Source organism: Podarcis melisellensis (genome assembly GCF_964234715.1).
Source record: "Podarcis melisellensis genome assembly, chromosome: 9".
In the NCBI taxonomy this organism is placed as follows: domain Eukaryota; kingdom Metazoa; phylum Chordata; class Lepidosauria; order Squamata; family Lacertidae; genus Podarcis; species Podarcis melisellensis.
Genome location: NC_138541.1, coordinates 29425224 through 29447371, shown reverse-complemented (window position 1 = coordinate 29447371; position 22148 = coordinate 29425224). Strand labels below are relative to the sequence as shown.

The 22148-nt window shown below is 41.5% G+C and overlaps 2 long non-coding RNA genes across 2 annotated transcripts in view; one reads left to right on the top strand and one right to left on the bottom strand.

Annotated features, from left to right (window-relative positions):
- LOC309378394 overlaps positions 1-22148 on the bottom strand; it is a 35859-nt gene that overhangs the window by 8209 nt on the left and 5502 nt on the right. The window contains exons 2-3 of the long non-coding RNA XR_014172048.1: positions 3386-3502; positions 669-775 (exon numbers count right to left, since the gene is read on the bottom strand). This is a non-coding gene — a long non-coding RNA (uncharacterized lncRNA). The remainder of the gene's footprint in view (positions 1-668; positions 776-3385; positions 3503-22148) is intronic.
- Positions 13510-22148, top strand: part of LOC309378389 — a 94225-nt gene continuing 85586 nt past the window's right edge. Inside the window, exon 1 of the long non-coding RNA XR_014172042.1 lies at positions 13510-13621. This is a non-coding gene — a long non-coding RNA (uncharacterized lncRNA). The remainder of the gene's footprint in view (positions 13622-22148) is intronic.

Genomic DNA, 22148 nt, shown 5'->3' with positions numbered 1-22148 from the left:
CCCCTCGTCCAAACCCTTGGTGTAGGGTGCGGGCCGTGTAAGCTCCAAGGAGCATGCGGGGAGTAGCTGAGGGTCTGTGTCGCAGCTCCAGTTATCCCTGATCTTGTTCCTCCACACTGACTCACGGGAGTCAGGGCTGTCCCCCTAGGCGGGGGGGACAGCTAGTCATAACCAATGCCTAAGCAACCACTCACAATTTGTATGCTAATAAAGTTGTGGCCAAAATTATGCCAAAAACCTTAAACAAAAATTACGTGTGAAGTGTGAGTTATTGGGGTAGGGGTGTCTTGGGGATCTCAACACCCAACTACATGAAGCTTCCCCACTGCAGACCATCATCCTTTAAGTTGTGTAAGGGTCTGAGCTAGCACATTCACACATCTTCCCTTTCCTTGTGGGTTCATTTAAGCACTGTTATGAATGCCTGAATAGGGCTACAGAAGTCAGGGCAAGGGCAGCAAACTCCTCTGCCATGTGTTGGAACCATACACATGCCAAACATGTGCAAAAGGACTTATGGCTTAGGTCAACTTTTATACGGTGGATTGCCATGATGTGATCATAGAAAGCTAGCATATTAGAGTCAAGGGTTGTAGTCTAGTCATTTCCTTCACATGCTAGATTTCTACTTAAGTAAAGCAAATAAGTACATGCTTATTTTCTCTCACCAAAATCAATGAAATTTGTACGTCCTTGACCATGCCATTGTGCTCATTAGTTAAGAAACTTGCTGAATTATCCCGTGGCCTTTTTCCAAGTTTTTCCCCCCCTTTTCCTTAGAAAATAAACATGAAACAGAATATCATAAGACAACGATGATGTCTAAATCATTTAGTGCATGCTTCAATCATTTTAGTCACCATGTTACCATTCATTCCATGGAAGGAAATTTATAGACGGTTGCTATAGATCTGTCCCTTCACATTTGCATTTACTTTATCTGCAGAATCCTATACTTTTCAAGTACTGTAGTCGCATTGTTCTTCCCATGCACAATTGCTTTTAATGCAAGAAGTGATTCTCACGTATAAAGTCCTAGTACTAGAAAGATTGGGATTCCAAGCAAACTTATGCATGCCACCTGGAATGCAGCCTTTTCACTAGACTTTGATTGATTGTGACAGTTTATATCCGCCAAGAGATCCTACCCATAACAGGAGAACTGCCTGCATTTTATATACCTTAAATTCAGCTAGACTGGATTTATATGTCTGAATGCAAAGCAGGCAGGAAACCTTTTGGACACTGGACAGGAAGTCTTGTGAAAGGCAAATTCTTAAGCTTTTCATTCAGTCACACTTGTTTAAATTCCTTTGGGAAAGGTATATTTTTTCACAGCCTTTGGCATCCTGCAAATTCAAGCTGTGGCTATTCATGCCCACGCACAATACTGACTACTGTGGCATGGAAGCCTGTATAGATTGTCCCCATGCAATAAGGGGGGAAAGGGCGGGGAGAACTTTATTTAGTTGCAGTAAGTCTCACTGCTTTCATCTTTGAATGCCTGGGCAAAGATTTTCATAGAAATGCAAACATTTCATTTAGAAGTATTGATGTGCGTTAGATAAATTACGTGAACAAAGCCAATGTTGATGACGACAACAGCATCAACAAAAACAGTAGTATTTTTAAATCCTGCAGTTCTCACTAAGCACTGTTTCACTAAGTATAATAGCTTTAAATTACATCCCTTCCCACATCCTACATCCCAAGTAAGTTCTTGTATAGCTGTAAACTCTGGAAACTGAAGAGGAAAGCAAGCAAATGTCTGTGGATGTTTTGTTCTTTGTTCCCTTTTTTGCATCTCTCCCCCCCCCCCATGAAGTTCTCTTTTCCAGTCACATGGCTCCATTGGGGATCAAATTGTTTATTTGCAAAAGCACAATTTCATACATTTATTTAGCATCATTCCATTCCAAAGGCTTGTGTGCACATTTGTCAGTATCTAGAAGACCTTCCTTAAACCAAGTCAGATTAACAATCTCTCTAACTTAGTTTTGCCTACACTGAATGGTAGCAGTTCTCCAGGGTTTCAGAGAGAGAGATTTCCAACTCTCAGCTGGAAATGTCAAAGTCTGGATACGGGGCCTTTTGTGTGTGGAGCACACACTCTACCACCAAGCTGCAGACCTTTCTAATTGCTTCAACAGATTTAATCTGTAATACTTTGCTTTTCAGTTGTGTTCAAGTGGCGAAACAGTAGTTTCATGCATTCTGAGGGCATTCTTTTGTTAAAATACTTACAAACAACTAACACTGAATGGTACTAGCTTTTAAGATGTGTGGTTCACGTTAGGTTTTTAAGGCGTGCACTTCTATGAAGAGTTTTAATTTCCAAACATCTAGTTAACAATGGAGGTGCCATATCAACCCGTTCATCTAGTTTAGCATCCTGTGTCTGGCAGTGTCTGGGTAATACGCAGAGGTGTTGAGTGAAAAGCCACTGTGGTACACCTGGGTAATTGTGTAACATTATATCGTACGCTATAGCAAACACTGCTTTTGACTGCTCCCTTCTGTGATTAATTTAGCCATGTGGCTGAATAATTGATTTCCCATGCATGAGTTGTATTTAGTAAGGGTGGAAAAGATTGATATTTCTGAATCTCCAACAACAAATAGTTTGATTTCAATAACATTGTGATGAGGTAGTTTTATGTTTTTGGGCCTTTGTTATTGCGCTGCTTTAAAAAGGAATTATATCACTTACATGAGCACACAGATATGTTAAAAGGGCCTATAGTGTGGAGAATCTGAGGCCTGGGGGCAAAATGTGCCCCACATGTCTCTCTAGCTGCTCCTTCCAGGACACACTCATCAGTGGACGTGTTGTACACCTTGAAGTATTCTTGCCTAGTTGGAATATGTCCTTGAACTGTGATAATGCTTCTTCCTTGCTTGGATGGAGGATGGTGGTAGAGAGAAACCCCTGAGTTTTGTGTGGTTGAAATGTATGCCACTATACAAACACAAGAGTCACATCCTTGATGCTGCCTACTTTTACCTCTAGCCGCACCACGACTGAAATACACTATGGCCCTTGGAAGGTTGTCATAATGGAATTTTGCCCTCAGGCTGAAAAATATTCTCCATCCCAGCTTTTGGCTTGGCCCACTTTTGGCCAATGTTTCTAGATGACCATAATCTTTAGAATATTATCGATCATATACGGTGAACATAAAGAGGCATGAAATGAGACTGTGGGGAGAGAGAGGAGTTTAGCTTGACTGGAAGCAAATGGACTTGAGGGTGCCCCCTAAAGATCTATGCTGTTGTTTTGAGAACCACAAACACAACCTGTTGGTTTGCTGCCTATTTTATTAACTATTATTATTATTATTATTATTATTATTATTATTATTATTATTATTAGGGATCTACTTACTTCCAGTAGGCTCTGACTGTATATTTGTAAATGAAAGAAAAATTGCAAAGACAGGATAGGCTTCCAGCTCTCTCTTATCCAGGGGAAACTAAACCTGGTGGCAGTAATCTTGGGTACCTGGAAAGCATGTGGAGAAGTGAGGGGCATGTCATAGTATTATACCGCAAAATGCATGTTTTGTGACTTCACAGTTTCTCCAACCCCCCCCCCCAGCAAAACAAGGCTGTACCTTTGGCCTCCATCAGTTCTCCATTGTAAACAATGCAGTCATGGCAAAGCTAGGTACATACTCCACACCTTATTCCTGCAAACAGTAAGAGGAGTGTAAATATTTATTTATTTACTCCTCTTATGTGCACCCCGCCAACATTTGCCCATAGGCAGCTACATTGGAAAAGAAACACTGCGGGCGACATCGTAATTTGCTCACTGTACCAACCTGAAGAAACATGTTTCTTTGGAAAACATTAAAGACTTCTTCATATCTGGAAAGTAAGACCTTTGGAAAGAATACAGAGGCTGTGTACACACAACCATTTATTCTGGCTTCAGTACACTCCCACCTTTGGTTTGGGAAGTAGTTTACACAGCACATTAGTCCCAATCCATATCTATCATGGATCTATTAAAGTTGTGCACCGGATTTGGCCAAGGCCTGAATCCCGGGGCAAATTGGGCCTTTTCCAAGGCTGCCAGGAGCTGGTGCATCAAGCAGTAAGGAGAGGCAAGGATGAGGGATAAGAAGGCAGGGAAACCACAAAAAAATTCACATTTAGCCAAAAAGTTTGGGCCTCACAATCACTTTCTCTCTGCCTAACTTAGCTCACAGGATTGTTCTGAGTAGGGGCTGGGGAGAAATTTGATTCAGGTCACATTTAAAGGCAAACCTACCTCATTTTCACTTTGTGATGCAAAATGAGAACAGAAACAAAACCATCTATTGAAATTCGTATTTCTCCAAATTTTGCAGTGCTCTTCTCCAACCAAGCAATGTGTAAAAAAATGCACATACTAGGGTAAAATTTGTCTTAACATGCACATTAGTGAAAATAACATAAAAATGCATCCCATTTGAATAAATTGCTTTTCAAAACTCTGGCAGCAGATTTACATGCAAAAAAAAAGAGCTCACCCTGTTGCATAGATTTGAACCGATTGGCAAGCCCAAGGGGCTATGCATGTATATAAGGAAGAATTTGCACTAGTTTTCATGAGGAGTTTTTTAAAAGACTATCGCAAACCGAAGTGGAAATGTGCAGAATTGAGCTTAAGATTTGAAAGGCAGTATTTGAAAGACCTACATTTTTGCACAATATTCAGATGGAACAAATAAATTGCCTTAAATCACTGCAAATTTGCCTTGTCCCTTGGTTAAAACCACTTTTGGTAAGTATTAGGCACAATTGTGTGAGTTGAAATAAGATACTTTTTGTTAACCTGTCAGAGATTCTGGGTTCAGAAAAGTGAAGGGGGGGAATGAAAGCCATCCATTCTCTTGTCTGATTCGGGGCCGTCCTACAGTTTGCATGAATGTGCTGCCTACCTGTTTCTCCAATTTAGTCAGGAAAGGCTTTTGTTCAAAGGTTCTTCTTTTTTCCTTTTTAAGGCATATAATGTATGTTTCAGAGTTGACACATTGGTGGTGGTGCTTTCATTAACGGCTGAATTTATCTTGTGATGGTGAGGTTGCCATGGTAATTGCCAACTACTAGGAGGTAATTACTTTAGCAAATTCTCATGTAGCTAATCAGTATATGAGACAGACAACCCAAGGGTAGCTTTCAGTATGCACATTCCACTTCCAGAAATATATTTGTTTTGACAGAGCTAAGGTGGGGCGGGGCGGGGCAGAGGGAGATTTGCATTGATCACAGTTTTTTGCCATTAGACTCAACATTTGATTCTCTTCTAAATGGCACTGGCTGCAATCTTAACCCTGCATCCTGCCTGGCTATGCTTAATATAATAGCAGGTCCACCATCAAATCTGCAGGCCTGCCATGCACATACATCTCAGTAGATATGCCCTCAAAAGCCCACAATGCACAATGTTCCTGCTCAGCTCCTGTTTTTGCTTGCTTGGTCTCTCCTGTATTGAACACAGCCCCCACTCCTGTAGCCCTGTTTCATTGGATGTCAGGATTCGATAGCCTTCCTTCCACTCTGAACAGAGTAAAGGTGCAAAGACTTTCTGCCTTTGAGCAAGCATTGTTGTCCAGAGCAGGGTCAGGAGAGGCATGCCCACACCATTTTGTGAGCCTATCTCTTTCTCTGCTCTATTAGATGTGGCAGCCATTTTGGGTTACGCCACACCGCAACAGCAGCCATTGACATGCACGCTCCACACCAGCCATTGTGTGATTGGCACCATGGACATTTTCTTCAAATTCCAAATATGCCCATTGCCTCCCCCCCCCCCAAAAAAAAAACAAATTGGCAAGCCATGGTTTAAGATATCAATAAAGCCATGTTTGGAAAGGGCTGCTCCTCCCCACCATGATCCCATTATCACCATTTAGGGCTTCTGTATCAGTGAAGTTGCACCAGAGTTGAGGCAGTGCCAGCATAATTATATGCTGGCATCCTTCTTCCTGACATGCTTGCATAATAAGCCCAATGTCAGATCACCTCCAAGATCTGCTGGCACAGCAGACTTAGTCAAGTTCCTACTGTCATCCAGCCAGTGTACGGTAATTCCTGCTCTGTAAAGGCCCTGTAGAGGCACAGAGGAGTGACTTTACTTAGAAGTGAATTGTGCACTATTTCTGCTTCTGCATGCCAGCCCCTACACAGCAAAGACACACTTGCACCAATCTAACAGTGTGTTCCAAAGTTCTAGAACTGCAGAAATTTGCAACTCGGGAAGGTACTTTTTCGACATGTGCCTTTCTGTTGCCCCTAAATTAATCTATTTTTTTTAATTGCATAACTGTTTATGTAACGCAGTTCTTGCCAATGCCAGAGGTGATGGGTGTTCCCAAAGTACAATAGTTTGCATTCCATAATATTTATACTATTTTTGAACATGCTGCCCATACACACACACACACACACACACACACACATATAGTGTATGACTAAGTGTGAACACATATTGTTGTGTGTATGATTAGAGCAAATAAAACTCTTAATCTGCATGGACAAGCTTAGGAAGATGAGAGGATTTCAACCTATATTCATGCTCTAAGAACACACCTGCCCCAGAGCAATGTGAATACAGATCCAGATCCAAATTTATAGTTTACATGACAGGCCCAAAGGATTGCTACGTCTGATCCTCTAATTCCTACAGAAAATATTGAAATCAAGTATACATTCACAGGTCCAAAATCAACTAATTCAGGCGCTACTTAAGATGAGCAATCGAAGATACTAGCAAACTCAGGTGTTGAGTGTTGACAGGATTAGAGTCAAGGTGGAGACTGAGGTTTGCAGAAGTACAGAAAAACTTTTTTTTAAAAAAAAATCTATGGGGACATCTCCCTGCTCCAAAAATATATCCAGCCCCATGAAGACTGAACATGTTGAGCCACCATAAAATATTGAATGTCAATTAGGACAAAAATGGGGTAGGAAGAAAAATACCCTGCTTGGAAGGAAGGAAAATCTGGAATATCTGGAATCCTGCACAGAATACCTAATTGCGGGTAAGGATGCCCTGCAACATTTTGTTGCAGGTTTCACTTGTTGTTGTACAAGAGACTATGTGAACTTTAATGCCTGGTGTGCATTTGTTCTGTGAATGTGAATCAGTAACAGAATTTCCTTGGCCCTAACATAAGTGAAATTAAGCTATAATTAACAAAACCTATTTCTCTAAGCAAAGGAAGGGGAGGAACGTCTTTTAAAATAATGCTTCAGATCCGTCATATACTTTAGGCTGGAAATGACACGCCAATAAGTTAAGTGAAGGGCATGTCACAAATGATTTCCTCCTCATTTTATGCTGTCATTCTTCCCTACAGCTCTGAACTTGGTGCCTGTCAGGTCCAATCAGTCTTGTTGTGTATACTATGCTTGCTTGTGAACCTCAGCCCAGTCATTAGTTAGTAGTCACCCGGCTGAAGAAAACTTAGTCAATTAATCATACGAATCAATTGATAAAATTAACATATAAATAAAACAATAGGAGAAAGCATTTTTTTTAGCTTGTGACAAAAAGAAGAGTAGACCAGATTTATGAGGTGATCATGTTGGGACAATTGATTGGAATCCTGCTTCTATATGCTTGTTTCTGCCCAAATTCTAACACCTTGGAAGCACAACTCTTTTTACAGAAGCTTAGGCAGGGACAGAATCCACCAATCCCTTCCACACACTGAGGTCACCGAAGGAGGCACTTTCGCAGGCCCACCCCTCATCTGAGGGATGACTGGATCATCCTATTCCATTCCACGTCATCTGTGTATGTCTCAATAATAGATCCCATCAATCCCATTCTTGGCAGATCTTTGTTTTAAAAATGCATAAAAATTCACATTTAAATTGTATACATATTCTGTACATTCTCCCCCTGAAGTGCACATTTGTGAATGATTTCCAATGCACTAACTCCTAAAATATACATGGAAAAATAAGATTGTGGGGGAAGACCCAAACTGCATTGCAAAATTCAGAGAAGTTTGTGATCCAATTAATAGGTGCATTCTGATCTAATTCAGGACCGGATAATTAGTTCAGTTTACTTCAAGGTGAAAAAATGAACTTATTTATCCTCCATCCTTGGATGTGGCTGGCAGAAATACAAGCGAGGGCTTCCTCCATCGCAGCCTCCTTTGGAACTTCCTGTCCTAGGGATCCATATTGCAACTTTCTGAAAACTTATTTTCCTAATACTTTGTTCTTACTGTTGACTGATTTTATCTGTACTCTTTTTGTTGTCATTTGGGTGACTGTAATTTTTCTATTAATTTTCTTGGCTGTTGTGTTTGTTTTAAACCTGTTTTAAAACCAGTGGTGAATGGATGAGAAGTTAGTATTAGTGGTTAAATTACCTAATAAGCTCAAACACCTCTTTTGACCATGTACTGTTTCTTTGCTATTAGCTTCAAAGGTGAAAACCACCTTCCTAGGGGCCATGTCTAACTTACAATTCACACAATGAGTATCTACTCTGAGACGAAAACACTTACTTTGTGCAATTTCATTCTATTGATCAATCACTTATTTGGTTTCCATACTGAATCTTAAGACTGGACTTAATCTTTTTTATTTTTAAAAAAACTGAATGAAAATGTTATTCATATAGTACTTATAAATGCAGCATTTTATGCCGTGAGACATTAGTCTTAGGAAGTCCCTTGCCGCTCCATTCTGTCCCCCATTTTGTTCAACTTTTATCTGGTGATTTCATTGCATTCCCAAATGCCACCTTTGATCCACCAGTGTGCTGTATCTGTGCTGACCAAGCTATAATTTGAGCGCACAGTGAAGGGGATTTAATAATGCAAAAGACATCTGCCCAAGAACCAAAAGGGCCATGCCCACCACAATTCTGAGTAGAACAATGGTAGGCGGACCGTATGCTTGTCAAATCTAATTCATTTTTACTATAACCCTCAGATCTACAGTATCAGTCAGTACCAACAGCAAAAGACATATTGTTAGAATAAAAGAACAATTTTGAGCCTAGCAATTGCCTATCCACCCCTCACCCCAGTACCAGAACTGAAGCAAGCCCAGTCCTTTCACCCAAAAGCTACTCCTGGCTCATCGTCATCATTTCAGCACTCTAATTTAGGTGGGGGAAATCATTTTGTTGCTGCCATTGTTCATCTTTTGCAGATCAGTCAGAGATCTACCAATCGATCCTAATCTACCTCCTTCCCACCCTTGAGTAGACTATGATAGAGCAACCAATAATAACCTCATGTATATATAACAAAGCTATCAGATAAATCACTTCCAGCAACTAAACTTGGTGAACCACCTTACCAACCAAGCCATTCTACACATTATGTGAGGCGTGCCACTGTAGATTGGGGTGTGAGTGTGCCACATTTCTGAAAGCCCTGCTTAAATTGTTCCATTTGTATTGTATACTAAGCTGGACCTTTCTTCCCAGCGTATTGGCTTTGTCCCATTCAAGAAGGGAAAATTCAAGAATAGGACACACACAACCCACTTGCAGTCTGAAGTACTGCTAGCCAGAAAACTTCCCTTAGCCTTCAATCGACACCATGTGTAGAACAGCTCGCAGGGCGAGTCAAACAACATTTTGCCCTGCTGAAAGAGTCATGTGAATTAGCCCAGTGATTCTCACAAGCTGAGCTCTTTCCCCCCTCATGCCGTTTTGGCAGCAATATAATCAGATCACTTCCTAGTTTAACTTGTGTATAAACAGTGACCCTATTTATACTTCCCAGCAATCTTTCCTCTTAGTAGCAGGATTACTAATTGCTGGTTTACAACTCTTTCCTCCCTGAAGCTGTAGGACCAGTGGAATTTGGCTCCCCTCCAGATTTTGTCTTGCAGGAGACAGACATTTCCAGTTCTGCTCCGCCCTTGCTAAAGTGAAGCTGAGGCAACAGAGAGAGGAGACGTTTTGCTGCACAGGCACACACAGACCTTTGTTTATACAGCTTGATTGTTGACAGCACACTCACACAAGAATGGAAGTTCAGAGGGTGACCTGGCTCTCTAATCTCTGTTAATGTTTATCTAAAAACAGAATGATGGATTTATTGATGCAGCCCTAGCCTTGTAAAGTTATGTGTGGTTTCCACTAGGAAATTGTTTATTAAATGTTCAACTAAGGCTGGCCTGACTTTATCTGGAGGCAAATAACATACTGTTGTGTGTTTGGCGGAACTTGACTTGCCAGATGTCAGCTAGACCTACATTCTGGAGGTTGTATCGGGAGGATGAATTGCCTTTCTGGGGGAAAATATAGCTCTGTGCATTGGAAATTATGTAAGATCTTCCACACACAAAATTCAGAAAATTGTGGAGAGTTTTCCTGAGTTTTCCTGAGTGAATCCAAGGCCTGGAGAAATCTATCAGTCTCTTAAATCTGCCTGTATTTAAATGAAATCTTTGCATTAAGTGAATAGATGCAGGGACAAAAAATGGTGGGTAACGTTGCTCCCCTGCATTGCATAGTGGAAGGAGCCAGCAATTCTTTCCGACCTTAGATTTCAATCCCAGCTGCAGAAGAATTCAGGGGCATGTAAAACTCACTTCTGCTTTGAGGTTGGCTTTTGCAAAGCCCCACAGTTCTTTTCTGAGCCTTGCTTGGGAGGACACCAACATTTCTTCCATCAACACATTTTTCTGATCAGATCAGACTAAGGAAAGTAAATATATAGGAAAGCACCTCATAGCTACAGCCATAACCGCATCACACAACTTTCACAGCCTTGTTGATATCCTGAGTTCCACAGATCCCTCATCCCTGCATTTAGCTATATGTGCATAGGTTCTGTATGCATGATCTGGAACCCTTAAAGAAGCAGGGTCCCTGATCATGCATGTACAAGATGTACACATAGAGGCTGTATGCACACAGAACCCATGCTCAGAGATGAGAAATACATAGCAGTGAGGAGCAGAGCAGTGGAATCAATGTGTTCTGACTGTAGAAAAAGCTTTTGTCTTATAAACATCTGAGCTAGAGCTAATTGTACCTCATCAAAGTGCATACAGTGGTACCTCGGGTTAGAGATGATTCAGGTTACAGACGCTTCAGGTTACAGACTCCGCTAACCCAGAAATAGTACCTCGGGTTAAGAACTTTGCTTCAGAATGACAACAGAAATTGTGCTCTGGTGGCGGGGCAGCAGCGGGAGGCCCCATTAGCTAAAGTGGTGCATCAGGTTAAGAACAGTTTCCGGTTAAGAACAGACCTCCAGAACGAATTAAGTTCTTAACCTGAGGTACCACTGTACCTGCTTCTCAGGTTTCAGGATACATTGTGAATATGCACAAAGCTCTCGTGAATATGTAGCACAGTGAGGAACCTTTGCTAGATTTCTCTTTTTCCTTCAAAGCATCAGATTGCCCGAAGTTAATTCAGGTGAAACCTTTTCCTCAAGAATATCTTGAATCCAATCACTCTGCAGTAACAGCAATCCATGTCCATCTCAACATATTTGACGTACGCTAGAAAATAGCTTAAGATGATATTGAGTGAATGGTTATTTGGAAAGAAAGGCTTTTCCTGTTTAAAGCAACTCTCTCATTGTCTTCTTTTCAAAGGCAAAGGCCATGTGCTGTTCCTGGGATGTATTTTACATGTGAATCCAAAAGCCTCTTAAGCATAAACAGAGAGAAGAGAGGTTGCTTAGAGCAAAGCTTTCATAAGGCCTCACAACTGGGTTATTTTAATTTTCTAAAGCGTCTCTTAATTTGGACCAGAATGACAGCAACAGTAATTGGAAGATGAGTCACTGGATACACTTTAGGTGAGACATCACCAGTAACAGAAGGCCAAGAAACAGGGCTTTTTAAAAAAAAAAAAAAAAAAGATAGAAAGATAGAGACTTGCTTTTATTTTGCCTCTGGGCTTGTAGCTGTCAGTTTGGAAGTATTTATACTGGCGCCATTCATGTCAGGATTGCTGGCATTTCCATTAGAATTTCTGTTTGTACCATGATCTTCATTATCAATAATTTTTATATGAGCTGGTCTTCAACTAAAAGTTGAAAAACAAACCAAGCAAATGCCAAAAGTTGTTCTTATGTTTTGGACACCAGATTAAAAACAATCCTAAACCATTCTACTCAGAAGTAATACTGTGGCCAATGGGGCTTACACCACCAGTGTGTTGCCTTAAACTGCAATCCTATATCCACTTACCTGAGAATACATCCCTTTGAGTTCCATTAATTTACTTCTGAGTAAATATGTGCTTTCTTTTAATTAGCAGCTGCTTATTAGTACTATTATTATTAATAATAGTCTAGGTTGTTATACAATACATGCTCTCTTTAACACATCAATAAGTTAAGCACTGGTTTTGTAATCTTCCTCACCCTATAATTTTATTAAGCGTATAATGTGTGGCAATATAGGATTCAATCAGAATAACAATGTTATAAAACTCATTGCTGCTGCTTTATAAATTTTTAGTAATAGTAGTTGTGGGTGGTTGTGATTGAGGTTACAATGTCTTTTGATGCTCTGCTCAATATCTATATGATAGCATGAGATATGGTATGTGGCTTAATCCAGAACCATGCAAACAGGAGTCTACAATTTTTGGCTGCTCTTGCTAGCCAAACACTGTGGCCACCAAAGTCTTCTCTGGTCCTATATAGCAGCACCACGCCAACCTAACCTGCAGGGGAAAAGGCATCAGGGCACTCTCCAGTTTGACCACTCTGTGTTAGGTGCATCAAACACCTCAGAAAAGGTGACCAAATAACAGAGCCCTCCTTTCAACTTAGAAGTTGAGAAATAGGCAGAGATCACAGGATGTCTGGGATGATGATCACCCATCTTGCTGGTGCTTAGCTTGGTCAGAAGGCTGATCTCCCACCACACCTGCCTTGGTAACCACAAATGCAGAAGCTGGCATGCAACCCCATGTGCAATACTGCTTGTGTGAAATGGGTCTTAAGCCCAAACAGGGCACAGTCAGTATGTGGAGGGCTAGTGGGCACTGTGCTTTGTGGCCCTACTCTTGACCATCCTACATTGATCCAGTTCTCCTGCACAGATTGTTTGTACATGTAAGTTAGATATGTGTCTAGTTTCTTTCTAGACTGTTAGGAACCCTGCACCTCAGAGTATTCCAGATCACATTAGCAGAGCCTTCAAACAAAACTTCTTGTACATACATAGTCTCTGTGTAGAGGAGCTGCATCAAAGCCTGGAAGTCAAGGTTTAGGTTAATGTACTTTCCACCTTCCACATTTTTGACTGCTCTGGTTTGGTTGACTAAAGGCTGTAGCCTACCATCCTGTTCTCACAGTGGCCTACAAAGACACAAAGGCCTGTGGGAAACCTGCAAACAGGACCCAAACACATACTCACTCTCCCCTCCTGGAAATGACAGCAGTCTCTCTGTTGGCCAATGTGAAGATAAGCAAGATAAAAATGAGAATGACTTTGGACATGCTATGCATGAGAAATATTATTCTTAAATGATTTAACTGTTCATTAGTTTTCCCTCTCTTTCTTCCAGAAGAAAATGCCTCTAAGATTATATATACAGTGTCCCTATTCCAACTGAAGAATCAGGTTTCTCCTGATGAGGAACTGGATATTGCACACATTTATGGTCACCAGATGGAAGGTGAGTTAAATCGCTCCTTGTGGCACTGCTGTGGAGCTATCCACAAGGAAGCTTTTCACCCCACAAATCATCTAGTATTCCTCAGATTCCACTACAATTAGTAAAATGAAATAAAGTGCCTGCTGGTGTGTCCAGCAAAGCTCAATGCACCAGCTAAGAGAGGTGCCTTTGAAGAGTGTAGCCTAAATGGGAAGTGTCTCAAGAAAGATAACATTTCTTTCATTGTGTGAGCCAAGTGAATTTGGCACTGAACTAATAAATGTGAATGAGAGGGGAGGGCAGGGCAGGGAGAGATGAACGTGCACCAACTAGCACCAAACACAGCCAACAGCTCTCGGAAGTAGTTTCATCAATTTTTATTCCCCTTGAGGCACCAGGGAAGGGAGAAACGGGGAAGTGCAGGTTGAGCAATAAGCTCAAGGCGTACATAACTGAATATTTTAGATTTAGACCTTTACATATTTTGTGCCTTCTGGAGAACATCACTTTTAAGTGCCGGTTCCTTTCTATCTTCCTTGGCTGTGTCTCTGAACTTGCCCTTGGCACCAGCTTGAACTTGGAGAGCTCTTTCTTGAAACAAAACAAAATTAATTAGAGCATCACACAGGCTGAGGCATGCAGAACAAGGAGCGGGGGTCCTATTGTAGCTGGCACTGTAGATCGCTTGATTTCAGAGAGAGGTAATATATCAGTGTCTCTCTGAAAAGTGTTGCTCTTAAGCTGTTGGCCCCTTACGTCCGTTTTGCCACAATCATGGTCCACAAAATGCCATTTGTTGTGTTCTTTAACAGACATGATATTCGCAGATAATAGTAAGCCTACAATTAGAAGGATGTCACATAGGTGATTGGATTTAATTTAATGGATACTGATCTCTATCACCGATCTCTCTGCCCTAGATGCCAATCAACCTATATCAAGCATCTAATGTAGAAAAAAAATTGCTACAAATGTGAAATTAGCATCTACATGATAGAGAATAGAGTGGGTGGGGTATAAATAATAAATCATCACCACCACCATCTTCATCATCGAACAAGGCACTTTTCTGAAAAACAGGCATCTCTCAAAAAACGATAATGGTCATGGGGACAAAAATAAGGTTGTCCTTCAAGCCTTAGCATGAAAATGCACATTTTTGATGGCCGTTCAGCTTGTCTGATCATGTAGACCATGGGTCAGCAAACTAAGGCCCCATTGCATTCTGGATCTGGCCTGTGGACAGTCCGGGAATGGCTGCGTGGATCGCCAGTGCACGTACTCTTTCCTTCACATGGCGGTGGGGGCAGCGCCTCCTCCCTCCCTCCTCCTGGCTTCTCCCTGCCCTGCCTAGAGGAGGAAGGGGGCTGGGCTTTGTTGGTGCCAGCAGCACTCGAGCGGCCACCATTTTAAGCAGCCCCTCTCTGGAGCCCTTTTGTGTGCTGCTCATCGTCCCTCTGCCGCCACCACCAGCCCCTGCTGCTCTCAAGACACAGTTAAGCAGCCACTGGGGCTCGTGGTGCTCTTGCATCATTTATTTATTTTTTCAAAATATAGTCCAGCCCCCCCCCACAAGGTCTGAGGGACAGTGGACCAGCCCCCTGCTGAAAAAGTTTGCTGACACCTGACATAGACGGACTTCTGCTGTTGAGGCTCAAGCAGTGACTTTTGCCTCAGTAGGAATAGCATAATGCTATTAATAGCAAGTGTGGCAGATCAAGCTGACTTTGCCTATTTTATTGGGTGGAGGGAATCCACCCCTTTCTCTTACTGTCAACTATATGAACCTGCATAGTATCTACGGTTCACAAGGTTCTGCACAGGAAGCAACGTGTCAGGGAACTGCCATCAGAGCCAGAGGCGGAGGCAAGGCTCCAGAGGGATGCCGGAGAGGGTCCCAGCAGGCAGAGAGGCAGCCTATCTGCTGGGGAAGGAAATCAGCGTAACACCAGTGGAGAAGGGGGGCAGATGGGGAAATCGGAGAGGAGGCTCCAGGACTCTTCACCGGAGACCAGCGGAGAGAGTACGGATGCTCCGCTGCCCACACCCTCCCTGCGCAGAAGACTTCCGCGCAGGGAGAGTAGGAGTAGACTTGGCGTCAAAGAACTTCTTTGCTGGAAGAAGTTCAAGAAACGCCCACTGACGGATTCTGCCAGCGACTGAAACAGCCACAAAGTGAAGGGCTGTCCAGACAGAAAGGGTTCAACCAGGTAACCTAGCCAGGAGTGGCGGCAACTTACGCACGAGCAACCCCTATAACCATTACACAACGGTAGACATCTTGCTTCACTGTATTTTGGAGCTGCTGTCATAGAGACAGATACATAGATACAAGGCTCATTCCTAGTCACATAAACCTATATTATCCAGCAGTGTACAGTACTGATAATAATCCTGGGTCAGCCAACATGGTGTCCCCCCGGTGGTGTTCGACTGCAACTCCCATTGTCCCAGACCATTGGCCATGCTGCTTGAGGCTCCTGGCAATTACAGTTCAACAGCTTTATGTTGGCTGCCCCTGCTGTAATATACATGAAGAGTCTCCTCCTTGTTTTGCTGACAAGATATTACTTCTGAGCGTAAAACAGCCGCCATGTCCTAACCTGAGAGAATCTTTCAAAGGCTTTGACATGGGATACAAACACTTTCTTTACATTGGCTCAGCCAGGGTTGGTCCCAGTAAGGTTTTGTGAAACAGCCTGTAGATTAAAATGGAGTATAAAACAAAAAGCAGGAAGGCGCTCACCAGCAATTGTTCCACAGATGGAAAGAACTGGGATTGTATCATGCAAAACAACATCTTCTAGCTCAAACTGGACTACAAAGCCCCCAAATTTGTAGTCTCCTAATTTGGTGTTTTTACCAATTTGGGCCAGTGTGTTTGTACTACAAAAAGAAGCCAGCCTAGCCACTTTAGAAATGCGACAACTCAAATTATAGAGTGCATGAAAACAAAGCTTATATATGAAAGAGAAAATAATGTCATTTTTCTATAGGTAGAAAAATCACACTCCTCCCTTCTAAATTGAATATGCATGGATGTTTTGCTTATTTAGCTTCCATGTTGTCTTAAAAGACACACAGATCACTAACCTGAGCACCAGGACAGACCAGTTTGTAATAATTGGTCCGTTAAAATCACATGGACTATGGCCCTAGTGTTACACAAGCTGATTGAGTTTAGTTGACATTTCTTCACTACTAGCATTGACTAACCTAAGAGTGTCCTCACACTTCATATTGAGGCCCACCTCACATTCCAAGAACATTGTGACCTCAGTTTGTCCAGGATGCTGTCCTATAACATGCTTAGCCTGGATGTTAATCCAACACTGGTGTTAAAGTCTCACTCCTTGTCATTAAACAAACCCTGAATTTGCTACTCTGGCTCCTCATACTGAGATTTTTTTTTTAAATCATGCACACATGGTTCTGCTTTCCCACACACATTCTACATGGCAGTGCACCCTATTATAGGAGATGGTTGGCTACTTGGTCTTCGTTGTTTTATTATGGTTCTAAGAGGAGTTCTGTGAAAACATTTTGCATTTAATAAATATGACTCAGAAGTCATAGAGCCATCACTCCTTCCAGCAAATATTCCAAACTCAAAACAGATCGTATGGCAGAAAGACAGTCAAATGCAATTGGTTGTTATTACATAGCCATGGTAACATCTCAGCATGCTTTGCTATAATTCCAGATGGGAGAAAGGGAAACAGCATATGGATGTATTCATATTACAGCCAAGGCTTCAATGCTTAATAAGAGGGGTGAATCAAGACTTACTGGAGCAATCTTTCAGCTAGTTTTAGTTCCTTACAGATGAAAAAACAAAGCTCATTTAGAGAATAAATTTAGACATAGAGTACACATACTCTCAATAAATCCTGTTTTTCCTTTGTTTAAAAATAGTGATTCACAAATAATGAGCAATTTTAAAGTCACTCTGATTCACAGTCCTTTAACATAAAGGACAACTGTTAAAAGTTGAGGTAGCTTAGCATTAGAGTTGTTTAAATGTGTTGTAATTAATAAACAGAAAGCCTGATCTTTTCACAGTTTTTCAGCTGGTTGACAATATTGAACTTCTTGAATATATTTGTGAGGCATTGGATGGGTTTGGATGATCATCCTGTAGTTTAATAAACTGAGCTATGGACATGACCTGCCCACATGCTCAACATCTTCTGTCCCCTCTCCACAGCATGTCTGAATGAAAAGTGGGCAGTCTTTAATAAACCTGTTTACTGTTTCATCTGAAATGGACAACTATGGTTATTGTAACAATCCAGGAGCATAAACCCACTTCAAACTGTGTTCTGCATTAGGCAACCATAGTTTGCTGTTTTGGGTGAAACAGGAAACCATGGTTAATAAGACACTTGCTCATTTCCTTCAGGCACAGCAATGGGAGGAGAGAAGAGGCTAAAGTCTTGCACGTATCTTGGCTTATTAAACTGTGATGCAATTGTTCAAATGCAACCATGTCAAATGTTGGGCCTTAGACGGCCTTGAGCAGAAGCAGAACACAAAGCCAAAGGCACAGGTGAGGGGGTGTAGAATTGTGATGGGGGGGGGAGCCAGTACTATATGTTCATAGAATTGTACAATTATAGAGGGTCATGCAAAGCAGGAATCTCAATTAAAACCTCCAATGAAGGAGAGCCAAATGTTGCCAAAGCAAAATCACAAACTAATCTGGAAAACTTTCAATTCCTACCAGATCAGGAGAATCTGATGTGTTGCATGGGTGTGTTGAGTCACAACATAGCCAATACTGAACCTTCTGAACTGCAGCCTAGGTAGCTTACCACATTTGCCTCCTTTGGAGGAGAAATCAATCGGAGATTGATGCACTTGCCAGCTTCTCAGGAACAGAAGGAAAGTCATCGTCTTTCTAGTCTACTTGGCTCCTTGACACTCCACTCCACTGCACTCCTTCCTTCCTTTGGATTATTTCCCAGAGCCAGAATCTCCTTAATGTAAAGCCCCAACACAGACATGCTTTGGCTAAGGATTGATTTCTATTTCTTTATATAGGAATTCCTGTCCCACCATTCTAGCCTCTATGTACCACACAGGTTGGTTTACAACTAGTTATTATAATTGTTGGTCTTGTTTATTAGTTTCTTTTTCCAGAAAAAAAGAACTTATAAAAAATGACTTTTAAAAACAAGTTCAAAAACAAGGATAGATAACCTAAAACACTCGGGCTGCCATATTCCATAAAGGAAGACCCCAAAATTGTTGAGCTTTGGGGGGGGGAACCTAACATAAAAATAAGTTTCTTGAGCTGTTCCTACTGCTTTTTTCATCGTGCATGGCAAGCCTACACACACATACAGATCCAGTTTAACATCAAAATACAATAAGATGCAAACAAAACAACTAAAAGTTACATAAATCGAAAATTACCACAGATGAAAATGGCCTTCTCAGATAATACTTAGTAGACAAAAGCCTGCCTAAAATTATATCTTTACCAGCTGGTAAAATCAGGCAGAGAGAGCGCTGTCTTTGCTTCATGAGCCAAGTATTCTACAATATTAGTGCAGCCACTATAAAGTCCCAGTCTCTTATCATCAACCATGCCTCTACCCTAGGTGAGGACTCCTCCCGTGGACTTTTGCCCATATAGCAACTGTTAAGAGGCATCACCAAGAGGTTTTTACTCATTACCACATTAGCCTTCTTTTCATCCTTATTTCACAGATCTACAGATACATGGCTCTTATCTCATCATTTATTTTACACCAAGGCTAGGTCTACACTGATCGATAAAAATGCTTATAAAATAATAATATGGCTCCCAATGCAATTTTCCATTGACAATGAATCGCTGCTCTACAACATCCTCTGGTGTCACATTTTTGCAACGGATTTTTAATGTTATAACTGACCAGTGTAGATTTGCCCCATGTCTTCATCTTATATAACTCACAATTCATTTTGACAGCTTCTCACTATATTGCATGATATGCTCCCTTTATTGTTGTTGTAATTATTCACATTCCCAGTGATTTTCATATCTAGCCCAGTCCATGCATACTTAAAACAAAAACAATCCCAAATGGGAATTTGATATACTGAATGAGAACTATCAGATACTTCTGGATTGTCACTGGAGAACATCTCTGGAAAGATGGCTGTGTTCCCACTTTGACAGGGTTAAGAGAAGTTCCAGTGTTTTCTTCCTAATATCCCCATTTGTTTTCTCCCAATAGGTCTGGGTTCCAATAGGTCTGCATTAGTCATAGATGAAAACATTCTGTTCCTATTAGCTATCCAAATGCTAAATCCCCATCCTTGGGGATAAGCAATAAATATGACACTCTAGGTCTTGGAGAAGGTTCAGCTTTGCTGCAGAATATAAGAAATGTATTATGTGCCTTTAATATGTGCACAATGAGTATGTACTGTATCTGAGGTTCACCTTTCTTTTAAAGCATGACCTTCACGAATGTCAATATACTGGACATGTTAGAGTTTGCAGAGAATAATCTTGGCAGGTCAGATCCAGTGTATGTTTTAATTCCTCAATCAGCTGCACACAGTCATTTTTATTATTCAAGGTTATTAGGGAAAGCCCTGCTCCAAAATCCTATCATAAAACAACCCCCTTTATTTTAATTACTATGTCTTGCAACAACAACAAAAGCTGCTTCGGGCATATGGAGCCAAATGTTCATTCTCTGTTTCTGACCTAGCACAAACACCAAGCACTCTCACTTCCAAGGTTCTCTATAATGTTTGACAGGTATCTTTACAGTTTGTTTGGAAAGGAAGGCTAAGCTCTGCTGCAACATATGAAAGGAAATCACATCAAATGCCATCCGTATAAACCTGACATGTCAACAATGCCTTCATCGGAAATGTTACAACACTTCTGTTACCGTATCTCCCTTAGCAACGCCCTATGATTTGTTTAAGCTAGATAAATCTTTAAGAGCTTGACATTGAAATGTTTCAGGGGATAATATATCTCGATGCCTGTTAAACTACAAGTAAAACCTAATCCTACTAGATTTCAGAGATGGCACCTGCTCAGTCCTGCTGGATTTGTCTGCTGGCATGCAGTGTGTGAGAGAGGTGAAGCTGGTTAAAACCACAGGGACAAAACTCCCAACTTCTCTGCTTCCTACCCCCCCTCCACCTCCCGCCCCCTAGAAGGCTACAAGGGTAAGGGTAGATTGGTTTGCTTGTTTAGATTTATAAGTTACCCCATTCCTAAAGGCTGAAGATTAATAACAAGAAAAAAGGGATTTGCAGAATAAAATCTTATACAATGGTACCTCGGGTTAAGTACTTAATTCGTTCCAGAGGTCCGTTCTTAACCTGAAACTGTTCTTAACCTGAAGCACCACTTTAGCTAACGGGGTCTCCTGCTGCCACTGCGCCGCCGAAGCACGATGTCTGTTCTTATCCTGAAGCAAAGTTCTTAACCTGAAGCACTATTTCTGGGTTAGCGGAGTCTGTAACCTGAAGCGTATTTAACCTGAAGTGTATGTAACCCGAGGTACCACTGTACTAACAGGCCTTGCTTAGAAGATGAATAGAAGGGATGTCCTATATATATATTATTGATTGATTTATTACTTTTATATCCTGTCGATGAATGTGATAGAGGTGACCTTTGCCAACTCCTTCCTGCAGCTTTCAGAGCAATCTTGCGCACTGCTCTGGGAGATGCGGTGGCCCAAATGTTGCCTCCATCTTCTGCCAGTAGGATCCCTCCCCTAGCCCAAAAGCCCTCCCCTTTTATATTCATTGAAACTATAAAATGCATGCACTATGCAACATATGTTTAAGATAAAATGTGCTGATTGAAACAATTCCTTGACCAACTCCTCCTCCCTTGTGTCATGTCTTTTTATATTTGTTTGAAGTCTATAAATTCTTCAAATTCATGTATAGAGAGACAGCTTACAGCCTGTTATTTATGTCCATTTGTAGTGTCTTCATCCTGACTACCTCTCAGTTCCAGGGTATCTCTAACTGGGGCTGCTATTATTTCCTTCAACTTGATGTGGAAGGTTAGCCCAGGCATCCTGAGCTGGGCTGCCTGTCTTTACAGGCCTGGCCTTCAGAATACTGGAGTCCTTTGGTCCATTGCAGACCATTTTCTGGCTGTCCTGGGACAAATGTCTGGCCTCACTTCTTCCTATTCCATTGTCCTAGGTATATATGACCATGGAAGATAATAACCATCTCCAGGCATTCATTTAAGTATGGATGAGTCTGTGGAACGGGTAGACTGGTGTCATGTGTGATTGCAGATTTTTCCACTTTCCAGGGTTCTGGATACCTCATACAGGAGCTTACACATGTTTGGGTGTCCATCTGTAGGCTGGTTCCACTGTGGTTGGGAAAGGGATGGTAAATCGATCCTGATGCATTTACTGGTGCCTAAATGAACATCATTCCTGCTTACCAGTGAGCTGCCAAGGCAAAGTAATTTTTTAATCCCTGATAACCCTGTTGAAGAAAATTACTAATTACAAATACCATGGAGATGCAGTATTGCCACAGGAATAATCATCGCCAT